We start from the raw sequence: 13586 nt of genomic DNA on the forward strand, positions 1-13586 counted from the left end.
TGGTGCGCCGCCTGTCCCTAAGACACAAATCAAGAGTCTTGGTGTCTGGCTGGACTATAACTTGGATCTTAAGGCCCAGGCAAGTAAGGTGGCCGCAAATTGTTATGGTATGCTTAGGATGATGCGGAAGATTCCACCCCTTCTGCCATTTTGACGCCAGGCGCATGGTGGTTCAATCCCTGATTTTATCACAGTTGGACTACGCAAATGCAGTCTATCTGGGTGCGCCACGGGGAACTATTAAGAAACTCCAGATAGCAAAGAATTGTGCGGCTCTTCTCTTGATGGGTATGCCGAGGCGTAAGGTGGCTAAGTTGGCACTTAGATGACTGCATTGGCTTCGTGTTGCAGAAAGTGTCAGGTTCAAGGCAATGTGTATTGTTCACAAGTGTATCTTAGGCAAGGGTCCAACCTTGCTTCAGCCCATGGTGCATTTATATGACACCAAGAGGACCTTGAGATCTAACAATAAACATCTGCTGTCAGATCCGTAGATCAAACGGTCTCGGACTGGAGGACGGCTGTTCTCCTATAACGCAGCCAGGCTTTGGAATCAGCTTCCAGATTCTCTCCGCCTTGAATCTGACCATCTTAGGTTCAGGAAACAGTTGAAGACTTTTCTCTTTGCTTGATTATTGATGAATGATTGGTGTTACAGTATGCGCTGGGATGCCCTTTTTGTAGCCATAAGCTATATAAGTGCGTATTCATTCATTCATTATGTGAACTTGATTCATATTATAGCTGAACAACATTATAGGCAGGGGGTTGTTAACTTGTCTTCAGGCTACCTATAGGGGTTTTGCAAAGCCTACTCTGAGGGTCTGGGACTCCATAACAAAATAATATTAAAACTAATAAATTAAAATTACTAACATATGTACAAATAAAGAAACAAATTCGAAAATTTGAGAATATTTCTATATTTAATTGAACATAAACAATCATTCTCCCCATTACAGGCACCCTTACACTATGGTGCAAGGGTGCCTGAGTTTGCCATAGGCAGCTACATTTAGCACCAATGCTAGGGGAAACACAGGGGTGTGCTGTATCTTTGTAGATACTGCATATCCCTCAGTTTTTTAACCGATGGGGTGTGGCATTAGCAATTTTGGAGCTAACCTGCGCTCCACCACTTCATTGTACATATTCCCCTAAGGGAGAAAAGAAGAGGCTGAGGAATGACCACACATGCCTCTGAAGTAACTATGAAACACAAAACTGGTGTAGTAACCTTTCATTAGACGCCTCTGGCAGAAAATGCCAGAAATCCCAGACTTATGTGTCAAATACGTTTCTCATGTACAGAATAGTATTCTTTGTGTATCTCCTACTAAGAATGGCAATTCAGAGAACTGGACAAGGTGGGCGCACTCACGTAATGTGACATGCTTCTTCATAGGCCACCTCGTCACACCCTGGTAGGATGACACCACCAGTGCAGACTCAACCTTGGGTTGATTCAGAAAAGGGGGGGTGGTGATGGACAGAGCATCTGAATTAAGCAGAACACTCATACCCAGTCAAAAGATCAGGGCTTGATCCATCACCGTTTTTTAGCTCACTGCACCATCCCAGTTCAGAACCTGGCTACATGCAAATTAGTCTGTCCCTGGCCCAGTGCATCATGGGAACAGGGCAGACCAAACTACCAAGCCAATTCTTTACTGGAAAGGAAACAAGCTTCGGGGGACCGGTTTCTGGCATTGCAGCCGTCTTCGGCCCGGCTTGCTTGAATCCTGATGGTGCAGTGAGCAAGGGACTCAAGGGAGAAAGCCTGGCTCCTCGACCGGACCACTGACAACATGACCGCCCTCAAACACGCTACCCGCAAGCACCACCAGCTCATCCGCACCACCAAGAAGAAATCCCTGAAGGAACGACTGGACAACAACGCCCACGACAGCAAAGAGCTCTTCACTATCGTCAAGGAGTTCTCCAACCCCAGCACCGGCACCAACGACATCACTCCGTCACAAGACCTCTGCGACTCCCTCGCCTCGTTCTTCCACTGCAAGATCGCCGACAGCTTTGGCGCCCCACCCACGCACCCAACCGTCGAACCAACGCCCCCCACCGCCACCCTTCGCACCTGGACCACGGTGACCACCGAAGACACAGCCCGCACGATGAACACCATCCACTCCGGATCATCGACCGACCCCTGCCCACACCATGTCTTCAACAAGGCCGACTCCACCATCGCACCCCAACTTCGGAACATCATCAACGCCTCCTTCAACACCGCCACCTTCCCGGAGAGCTGGAAGCACGCCGAGATCAGCGCCCTCCTGAAGAAACCTACAGCGGACCCCACCGATCTCAAAAACTTCCGCCCCATCTCGCTCCTCCCTTTTCCTGCTAAAGTCATCGAGAAGATCGTCAACAGACAGCTGACCGCCTTCCTCGAGACGAACGGATCCCTCGACCCCTCGCAGTCCGGCTTCAGAGCCAACCACAGCACCGAGACCGCCCTCATCGCAGCCACCGACGACATCCGGACCCTGCTCAACAAGGGAGAAACAGTGGCCCTCATCCTCCTGGACCTCTCCACTGCGTTCGACACGGTCTGCCACCGCACCCTAGTCCAGCGCCTCAGCAACATCGGTATCCAAGAGAAGGCACTGGAGTGGATCATCTCGTTCCTCGCCGGAAGAACACAAAGAGTCCCCCTCCCCCCGTTTCACTCCGAGGCCACCGAAGTCATCTGCGGGGTACCGCAAGGATCTTCACTCAGCCCCACCCTCTTCAACATCTACATGAAACCTCTCGCAGCCATCGCACGCCAGCACAACCTCAACATCATCTCTTACGCCGACGACACCCAGCTGATCCTCTCCCTCACCAGAGACCCTGACACCGCCAGAACCTGCCTACATGAAGGGATGAAAGACGTCGCCGAGTGGATGAAGGACAGCCGCCTGAAACTGAACTCGGACAAGACGGAAGTCCTCATCCTGGGATCTTCGCCCTCCGCCTGGGACGACTCCTGGTGGCCCCCAGCCCTGGGCACCGCACCCAAGCCAACCGACCACGCGCGCAACCAGGGCTTCATCCTGGACCCCTCCCTCTCGATGACCAGACAAGTCAACGCCGTCTCCTCATCGTGCTTCAACACCCTGCGTATGCTTCGCAAGATCTTCCGCTGGATCCCGACCGAGACCAGGAAGACTGTCACCCAGGCACTCGTCACCAGCCGACTGGACTACGGAAACGCCCTGTACGCCGGAACCACAGCCAAGCTACAGAAAAGACTCCAGCGCATCCAGAACGCCTCCGCCCGACTCATCCTGGATGTCCCCCGACGCAGGCACATCTCCAGCCACCTGAGGAACCTGCACTGGCTCCCCGTCGACAAGAGGATCACGTTCCGGCTCCTCACCCACGCACACAAGTCTCTCCATGACTCGGGCCCCAAGTACCTCAACGACCGCCTGACCTTCTACACGCCCACCCGCCAGCTACGGTCCACCAGCCTCGCCCTCGCAGCCGTACCACGCATCCGAAGAGCCACCGCCGGAGGAAGATCCTTCTCTTACCTGGCTGCCAAGACTTGGAACTCCCTCCCCATCCACCTTCGGCTGACCCAGGACCATCTCGCCTTCAGGAAACAACTCAAGACCTGGCTGTTCGAGCAGTAGCATACCCCTCCCCCCAAGCGCCTTGAGACCCTCCCGGGTGAGTAGTGCGCTATACAAATGGCATGATTGATTGATTGATTGAACCTTGGGTTGGGCTGTCCTGAAGAAGTTCTTAGATATTCTTCCCTTTTCTGGATAACAAGGGATCTAAGTACTAACTAAGAGATACCTCAGGCTATACCACTAACTATCCTTTTATTAATGTAGTACCATGAGTATAAATAAAATAGATTTCCATAAGGTAATAAAGGGGTATTGCCATGGATATTATGATCCTTTCCTCCCCATAGTTTGGATAAAACTATGGGAAGGCAAGGATCATAATATCCAGGGTACCACATTAATACTAGGATACTGGGGGCATGATTATGATGGCAGTGAACCTGCCACCGGCAGCCTGCCAGTGGTGGGTTTACCGCCATCATAAGGCCAATCCCTGCCCACCAGATAAGGATGGCGGGCGGAGAGCCTATCCACCACGGGTCCGACACAGACAATCATTACAATTGCCTATCAGACCCGGCTCACATCCCAAGAATGGTGGACATGCCTAGCAGGCACTGTCCGCCACATTAGGATGCTGCATCCTGCCAGCCTCTCCATGGCAGTTCCTTCGCCATAGAAAGGTTGGCGAGGAATGACTTTTGGGGCCTGTTGCAGGCCCCCCTTGTGCAGGAGCACTTTTGTTTTGTACTTGGAGGGCACATAAGGTGCCCCCTACATTTCCCTGTACCAGGTGGCAGGCACCGCGTGGTGCCTGCCACGTAGTGCAGGGAAAAACAAAATGTGCATTTTCAACATTGCGGCAGGTGCTGCAGCCAGCAGCACGTGCCGCAATGTTAAAACTGCCTTTTGCGGCCGCCATGGTGTCGGTCGCATTGTAATTTGTGGTACGGAACCGCCGTCACATAGGCTGGTGGTCCCAATCCCCGGGACGATGGCGAACTGACTTATTGTAATGACCCCCTTAGTGTTATACCCTTAGGTATTTTTAGTTTGTAACTGAACCCTTATAATCTATAGCCACCATTGAGGTAGGAGTCAACCACATTGTTATATTTTAGTGCCTCAACCGCAGGGTTCCCCTGGTCCCTGCCACTTCACCTGGTGATAGACAGTACGCTTCCTTTGCCCCCATCTGGGCAGGAGCAACACCTTTTTACTGCATTCTGCTATGCGGGAGAAATGTTCTGTTCTCTGTCCGGGAGAGTGCGGGCAGGGTATGCACATACTCTCTAGTGCAGGGTACATCAGTGTCCTGTTTGAGGGCTTCCTGTGAGGGTAGTGCTCATCCCCTCACCTTTTATTACAAATCGGCCCTGGGGGATGGTGTCACCAGGTCAAGGAGGTTCCAGGAGGGAGGCCATGTGCCCCCTCCCTTTTTATTATAATTCTGCCTTAGAGGTTGGGGTCCCCAGGGGCTGAAGAGACTCAGGGAGGGAGGCAGTATGCCATCTCCCATTTTATTAATTTGTCAGGCCCCGCGGGTTTGGGTCCTCTGGCCCACTATCGGCTTGTGGACGGAGGCCCAATGCACAAACCTCACCTCTTTTGTTTTAAAAATAAATGCATATTATTTGACACCTGACAATATGGTGGTCCCCTTTCTTTTCTCTCCGGGATCCTGCTAGAATAATGGTGGATTGCGGTAAAAACATTTCTTTACATTTTTTACCAAAATGTTGGGGTCCCTCTGAGATCCCCTCCATAAGTGCTAGGGGTAAGCGTATCCCTATCCAGAACCTATATATATTTTTTTTTACACAAGGACTAAGGATCATATGTACAAAATTCCAGATTTGCGATTTCCAAATTCCAAAGTTGTAGAAATCGCTATTTTGGAATCACAAAACGGTATGTGTGTAACTGGTGAGTCCACTAATGGTGATTTCTATGGATTCACATTCACAATTAGGAAATCGCACTTTTGGAAATCACTAAATTGTGATTTCTTAATAGGAAATCGCAAAATAGGAAAAGTCACTTTCTGAAATCAGAATGATGATGTCAGACCAGGAAATTCACAAATACAGGGTATGGGCACAGCCCAGAGGCTAGGGTGGTGCTGGAAGTGAAGAATTCTCCTGGATTCCTACCTAAAATAGTTTTGGCAATTGCAGGATTACACCATGTGAAAATAAGATGGGGACAAGTATTCAGGGAGCAGGAAGAGGAAAGTTACATTCTCTGAGAAGGAGCTAGAGCTCCTGACTGAGGAATGTGTTTACCATATCAACCAACTTTTTGGGAAGGCCTCCTTCACAGTACCTGAGAGGCAAAAGCCGAAGATCTGGACCAGCATTCTGAAAAAGGTGAACTCCCTACTTGTCACCCAGCGGGGCATCCTAGATATATGCAAGTGATGGTACAACATGGGATCTCGCACTAAGGAGAAGGTGGCCAGCATGATGGCTGAAAATAGTGGAACAGATGGTGGACCCACAACCCCCTCCATTAATTGAGGGGACCCCAGAACCAGAGAGTATGGTGGTGGGAATGCCTGACATTGACACCTCCAAGCAGGCACCAGCCAGGGTAAGTCATATTCCCTTTACTTTCTTAACATAACATAATGTTGGTAAATCCCCACAACAAATATTACAGCATTAATAACTTCTTCGAGATGCTTTCCCTACCCTGGCAATGCATTTTGAGAGTTGTAGTACACATATTTTGCTTGCAGTAATCTGTGCTGATGACAGGACCAAACATATATGTGCATTATACACATGTCACAAACACATGAAGCACAATTGCATTATTGTGAGCATATATAAACCATTGATTTACATTAACTATATACATGCATTTCCCCAGATCACACCCAGGGTGTGTCAGCAGCATTTGATGCTGAAGGGGCTATGGACACACATGTTGAAGTTGACGTCACAGCATCAGTATCTACTCAGCCATGTCACATCAACTCCAACTACCAGGAGAGAACCCTTATCACCACTGCCCAACTTCCCAACTTTGTGGACAGTAATTAGAGAGCATCGCAGAGCAGGATCACCACAACTTCTCTGAACAGGAGACACAGACAGTGCAGAGGACAGCAATCAATAGTCCACAGTGAGAATGTGTCAGACATGTCAGAACATTGTCCTATGTTTGGTGGCTTGGAGAAGACCATCATCTCTGTGCAGAAAGTGGAGAAAGGTCAGGACTGGTGGAGTGTTGTATTGGAGATGGAGGACTATGTGAAGAGACTGAGGCTCAGGCCGGTCAGTACCTTGCACGATTTGATGCCTTCATTTGCCCATCAACTGATTGGCAATACCCACAACAACACTGTCTAGGAGAACTGTCAACCCACAGACTGCCATGGGGCACTGCTGTCAGAATGTAGCACATGGGCTAGTGCAAGTGATCACAGCCCTTGAAAGTATCCAGACCCACAACCTCAGTATCCCCAACATCCCACCTGAGATCAAAGAGGGCTATAGCCTCAGTGGTACATCCATTCAAAAGGAATGCAGTTCCAGGTGTGCATACCGACATACTTCTGTGACTAACATGTCAACAGGCCCACAGTCCATTGTTGTTGACAAAGCACCCAACCCAAGAGACCGAAAGAAGTGAACCACTGAACACTGAGAATGAGTCACCTTTGTTCAGTTTGGCATTACTTACTTTGTTGTTTATTTTTAACAATGTTAGATCCACAACAATACAATTGCTCATTGAGAGAAACAATGTTGTTTCTACCTGAGTAGAAGGTGGTCTCTCAGTTATACACCAAGCATTACCATCTGTGTGATGTCTCATTATTAGATGTTTTAATCACTCTTACCTCAGAAATAGTTGTTGGTGATCTCTGTAATTCATGCTCATCCCTCTGCTGCATGTGTACCCTGCTGCTGCACTAATATTGGTGGTAATTATCCATCAGAGTCAGAATCAGGCTCTATGGGGATGTCATGCAGACCCTTCTTCATTGTGATAATTTGCAGTATTTCATATGTGATGATGATTGTGCAGCACAAATCCAGTCTGTACAGTTGTGTCTTGGGGAGGCAGCAAAACCGGGACTTCAAGATCGCAAAGGTCCTCTAAATGATGGAGTGTATTTGCCTGTATGACCTTTTGTACTGCCTTTCACTTCTTGTCCTTGGAGTTGGTTATGGTGTGAGTATCCATGGGCGTGAGGCATATGCACCGTCACCTTAAGATCATGAGATGAAAAATAATTAGGTCACATTACACACACTGTTCTGACTGTTGTATTCATTGAATCTACGATTCTCTTACCTAGTAGGAAACATTCACCAATTTCACTCTGTGACAGTTGGTTTTGTATTCTACTATGGTTGATCTTGGATGAGTTGTGGGTGCTGCCTGGGAATCTGGCCACAAGGGGCAGAATTTCAGAAAAGCCACGCATAACAGAGGAGCCCCCAAAGAGGATGACCTGCATTGCGTGACAGCGAGGGAAGAGGAGAACACCATATCTAGAGATATGGCTCTCTCCTCCCCTCTCCCAAGCTGGCGCTGATTTAAGCTGCTGTGCACCGCACACACACCTTAGCACCATAGCATAGTTGCTAGCATAGCATAGGTCTAGCATATGTTTTTTACAAGAAGGATACTCTTCCTATACAAAATACTCTGCCTAGACAAGTTTCAACACTTTTACCACTTCACGTGTGTTGCACAGTGCAGAATGCATGCAAAGTCAGAAAAGAAAGGAGAAATTAAAATATTTCCTCTAGAAGCACCTCCTTTGAAGTGGCTGAACCCTGTCTGCAATTGTTTGTAGATTGGGTTTTCTGTCAAAAGGCATGAGTGGCAGCATGGGAATGCTCATGTACCACAAAAACACACACATCCTTGGGTCTAAAAGCAACTACTATGTCCGCAAGGAGAGACAGCAGAAAATTATCTCAGTGTACTTCTGGAGGGGTTCCTTAATTAAGACGTAATCCCATCACCCACCGAGGTGGCTCTGGGATTCTTCTCTTGACGGGCCACCCTAGCCCCTCCAAGGGCTACAACTTCCTGACTGTAAGGGAGGAGCTCAGGGAGGTTTTTTAATTCTAAGAAGTCAAGGATATAATTAATCCTCCCAATGAGAAGTCACTTAAGCTGGTTGGTAACAGGCGCAGTGCAAAGCAAAACATGGCAGTGATGCAAAAAGTGTAGTTTAAAACTGACTAAAGGGAGTGAAAGAACATTTATTGAAACGTTCTTGGTGTCAGGGTTAAAACAAAGCACCTGCAGTTTGAGCGTATAACTCCATGTGGTGGACGTAGGGGGATCTACATTAGGCCTGGGCGGTAAATTCCGTTCTGCTCGCGGAATTTGTGAAATTTGGGAAATTTCGCGTTCTGCGTAGAACGCAGAATTTCCAAAAATTCCACGATCTGCGGCTTCACAGAATTTTTTGCTTGTTCCCGCTTTTAAAATGCGTGTTTGAGAGATAATTCTCCTTGAGCACGCAAAGTGCGTTCGCTAACAGGAAAAAAGCATTGTGAATGGGCGGAACAAGCAATTTGTTGTGTTTGCTGAACTTATTCGTGCTCGCAGAGATTTTTTACCGTTTCGCAGAGCTTTGCGTAGCGTGACTACCCAAATTCCGCCCGCCCCTAGTATACATGTTTCAGCCTTTGAGGACCCTAAAAGGTATCACAGCTTTTGTCAGGACCATGAATGAAGTAATTAGTGGTACTGCGAAAAAGAAGTGTAGTAGTGAATTAAGGAAAACATGTTTAATAAGATACCAAATACCAAACCAGTAATCCCACTTGGTGTATCTGATTTACTCGTCATACCTGTGGGCAACAGAACAACAAAAGAAATCAGGGATGTATCTGTCTCTCAGAACCGACAAAGAAAGATATTTTTTAACGAACATGTGAGAAACTATCATCATCCTTGGTTGTACAAGTATATAGAAAAAATTGTAAACTTGCTTACCCCTCATTCATGGAGAAGAAGCCTCACCTCAACCTAGCAATAGCTCAGCGGGGTGGCACTGCTCTGGAAAAGGGGATTTAACTGTGTAAAATGTATGAAATTTCAAAAAGACACAGCGCCACAATGTCATCGCTCATGTACCACCATGTAACACCCCCTTGGCGCAAAGTAACGCAAAGTAGTGCTTTGCGGTACTTTCAGGGTATTCACCAGTGCAGCAAGTTTTGGCTGGAAAGTAAATGGGATACAAAATATTTTATGCTGGTTAGTGTCACTATTGTGAGGCTAACGCAGCACAAATTTTTTGAAAATCCACCCCAAGGTCTGTATTGATTCCGGAGGCATCTCACACTACCTGCACATTGAGTGAGTGTGAGCTTTACCTGTTCCTGTATATGTATTCATTTGATGAGGGGGGACATATGGCAATATGTGTACCATCAACACAGCCGATAACATTGTGGAACAGTGCTACCCTGTAGAATATTAATTTGGTTTGTTGCAAAATTGGGGGGTATTGGGGAAATATAAGTGTTGGTTGACTTTACTGACCATAATGTCCATGAACTTATGAAAGAACCTGGAAAAAGCTCTTTGTGATACCAACTCCTGCTACTGCTATTACCCCCTGGTAACTACCAGATGCTAAGATGTGTAGGAAACACAATACCTGGACATGTGATGGGATTGCGTTGTGTCTGTAGCTGAGGTTTTAACTTAACAATTAAATCAAGATTTACCTGTCTGCCTCCCAGCCCAAATTCTCATTCTCCTTTTCCAGATGTACAAACCACCATTGAGGAAGAGCCTAAAGCATTTTGGGTGCCTTTTTATAGTTTGCACTGGGTTACCAGCTGTACGGAGCAAATGGTAAATGCATTTCCTAAATGACCATTTTGCAACTAGTTACAATTAGGAAATCCGTTATACATGCTGTCAGAGATTCGCACTTTGGAAATTCTTATTTGCAATTTCCTATTTTGTGATTTCCAAAATGTGATTTCTACTAGGTAGGAATTACATTTTGAACCACCAGAAGTGCCTTTTCTACATTCCCAAATATGATTTAGCATTTCCATAACAACCCAAAGTTATGAATGCACCGTTAGGAAATGCAAAATGCCTTTGTACATATGGCCCCAAGTCCCCAGTGTCCTGTATTGGGCACTGCAACATTTTTGTTCATGTTGTGGCTAGTCAATCAGAGTGCTCACTTCTGCGGAAGCCTCACTCACACAGGAGCGAGATTGCCGAAGGGTAAAGCATACCCCTTGACCAATCAGCGCACTCAATTTTTTTAATTTGTGCTCAAACATCTCTCAAGAGAGTCCCCCCAGCCCAACTGTCCAGATATACAATTGTTACAAACCTTAATTACTCAAAAATAACTGACCAAATTTGCACCAAATCACAAAAAGCACCCATTCTGAGCCGATTTGGCTGTACATTTATTGATATACTATAATTTTTTGGCCTGTCATTCTTCCCCCAAACATTTTTCCTTTGACCTCCTGCGTTGCGGATTCTTTTTTTTTGGCCTTAGGACTCAGAGACCCTATCCACTACTAACCAGTGCTAAAGTGCATTTGCTTCTCCCCTAAACATGGTGACATTGGTGGATACCTGATTGGCATATGTTATTTACTAGCAAGTCCCTGGTAAAGTGGTATAGCATATACCCAAGGCCTGTAAGTCAAATGCTACTAGTGGGCCTGCAACACTGACTGTGCCACCCCCTTAAGCAGCCTTTCAAACTTGTGTCAGGCCTGCCATTGCAGGGCCTGTGTGTGCAGTTTACCACCACTTATAGTTGACATTTAAAAATACTTTCCAAACCTTAAACCCCCCTTTTATTAGGTGTACATGACCCCTAAGGTAGGCCATAAGTAACCCTAAGGGCAGGGTGCCATGTAAGTAAACGGTACAACATGTTTGTTAAATCTTTACATGCCCTGGTTTGAGACAAACATCAACATTTGTTTTACACTACTGTGAGGTCAACCGCTCTCATAGGCTTGCATTGGGAATTCCTTAATAAACTTTTAAGTTGTAATTCCCAATCAGAGAGGAGTTGTTTTTTCATGTTTCATATCTTCAGAATGGTAATGATGTATCCTCCTCACTGGTGAAGTTGGATTTAACAATGCTATTTTAGAAATGCCACTTTTAGAAAGTAGACATTTCTCTGCACTTACTGCTCTGTGTGCCTGACAGCCTGTCTCTGATACATGTCTGGGATGGGTGACAACTACAATTTGTGCAATCCCTCTTTCCCTCTAGACAGCCACAACACAGGAAGGACAGGTGAGTCTGAGTGCCCATCTGCATACATCTGCATTATGATGGCCTGGCCTGGGCAGGATGGAAGGGAGGGGCTAACACTTCACTTGAATAGGCAGTGGCCTTTCCCCACACAAAAGACTAATTACCCATCACAGATAGCCTGGCAGACAGGACTGGATTGAAAGGGATACGTGTGCACTTCAGAGAGCTGCTTTGAAGTCACCCCACACTTTTGGGTATAAGTACTGGGTCTCTGACCCCCTTAAATCAGACCTATCAGACTTGCAACTGAAGCTCTGGAAGAAGATCTGCTGTGCTGCTTAAAGAAATCAACTGGACTGCAGATCTGGAAGGCCTGCGTATCTGTTTGTTGCCCTGCTGCCTGCTGCTCTCTGACTCTGCTAAATGAGAGCTGATCACTGTCTTCACTTCAACTGATCTTCAAGGGCTTGTTGGCTTGCCTCCTGTTACTTGAAACTTAGGGATATAAAAGTCTTTAACCTGCTCCTCTGCCTGACTCACTGGAGGTGCCTCAGATACTTGCAACACAGATTTCGATGCATCTCCTATCTGCATGTAGCAGAACCGGGGCATCAACTCAGTTGCAGGAATAAAATTGTCCCATTGCCTCGTAACCAGTGGATCCAGAGATCAAAGCATCGGACAGTGTATCACTTCCACTGAAGCTTGGTGAGATCAACGCATCCTCTTGACTGCATGGCATAATCCAGTGCATCGCTCAATGCCTCTCTTCTTCAGAACCAACACATCTCCTTCACTGCATGGAGATGACTGACGGACTCTCTGAACGTTGACATTGACGCATCTTGCTGTTTGCGACCAGAAAATGTACTTTGTTCACCGGGGCATGTGTGGGTCCTGTAGCCATCCGGTGCTCCATCATGGTCGCCCGAACTTTGATTTTGTCTCGGTCCACAGTGACCTAAAGTAATCTTTTAAGCGCTTCTTGCTTCTAAGTGCTTTACTGCATTTATCCCGTTAAAATTCAACATCACAATTTCTATAGGTTGGATTTTTGTCGTTTTGGTTTTGCTTTGTTAAGAATATAATCTATTTTTCTAAACCTGTGTGGAGTCTTTTTGTGGTGTATTCATTGTGTTACTGGGTGGGTATGTTGCACAAATACTTTACACATTGCCTCTTTAAATAAGCCTGTCCGCTCTGTGCCAAGCTACCAGCGGGTGAGCACAGGTTATCTTTTAGTGTGTATTTAGCTTACCTTGACTAGAGTAGTGGTTCCTGCCTGGCCTGGGTGCACACCTCAGCCAACCAGCGATCCTATTTTTAACAATGAAATCATAAAATAAAGCAGTGACGTCTGATATTTTAAAAACGAAGTCCCAATTTAATTCTTGGCGGAGAGGTGATTCCATTGCAATTGTGATAAGATACCTTCCCCGCCAAGACTATTATCAGCCACCCAATACTGATTCAGGCAGATCATAGTTTGACGACGGCAGATAGTACTCCATCTCTGTCATGGTCAAACATCTCTCATGGAGTAAGGGCCATCAAAGATTTGGCTATAAATCCGCTGGCCTTATTTAAATGGGTGGACATACTGCTGTTTTTCAATACACGTGGCAGTCAGGGGCACTGAAACATATACAGTGCCCCACTTGCCATCGGGGTAACCTTCCAAGGAATGAGGGGGGGCACTGTATTTTTTGTTTTCAAAAATAAAATCCTGCTTTGGATGTCCTTTTTAAAAATATTTTTTTT

This window comes from Lissotriton helveticus, chromosome 5_1 (genome assembly GCF_964261635.1).
Source record: "Lissotriton helveticus chromosome 5_1, aLisHel1.1, whole genome shotgun sequence".
NCBI classification, from domain to species: domain Eukaryota; kingdom Metazoa; phylum Chordata; class Amphibia; order Caudata; family Salamandridae; genus Lissotriton; species Lissotriton helveticus.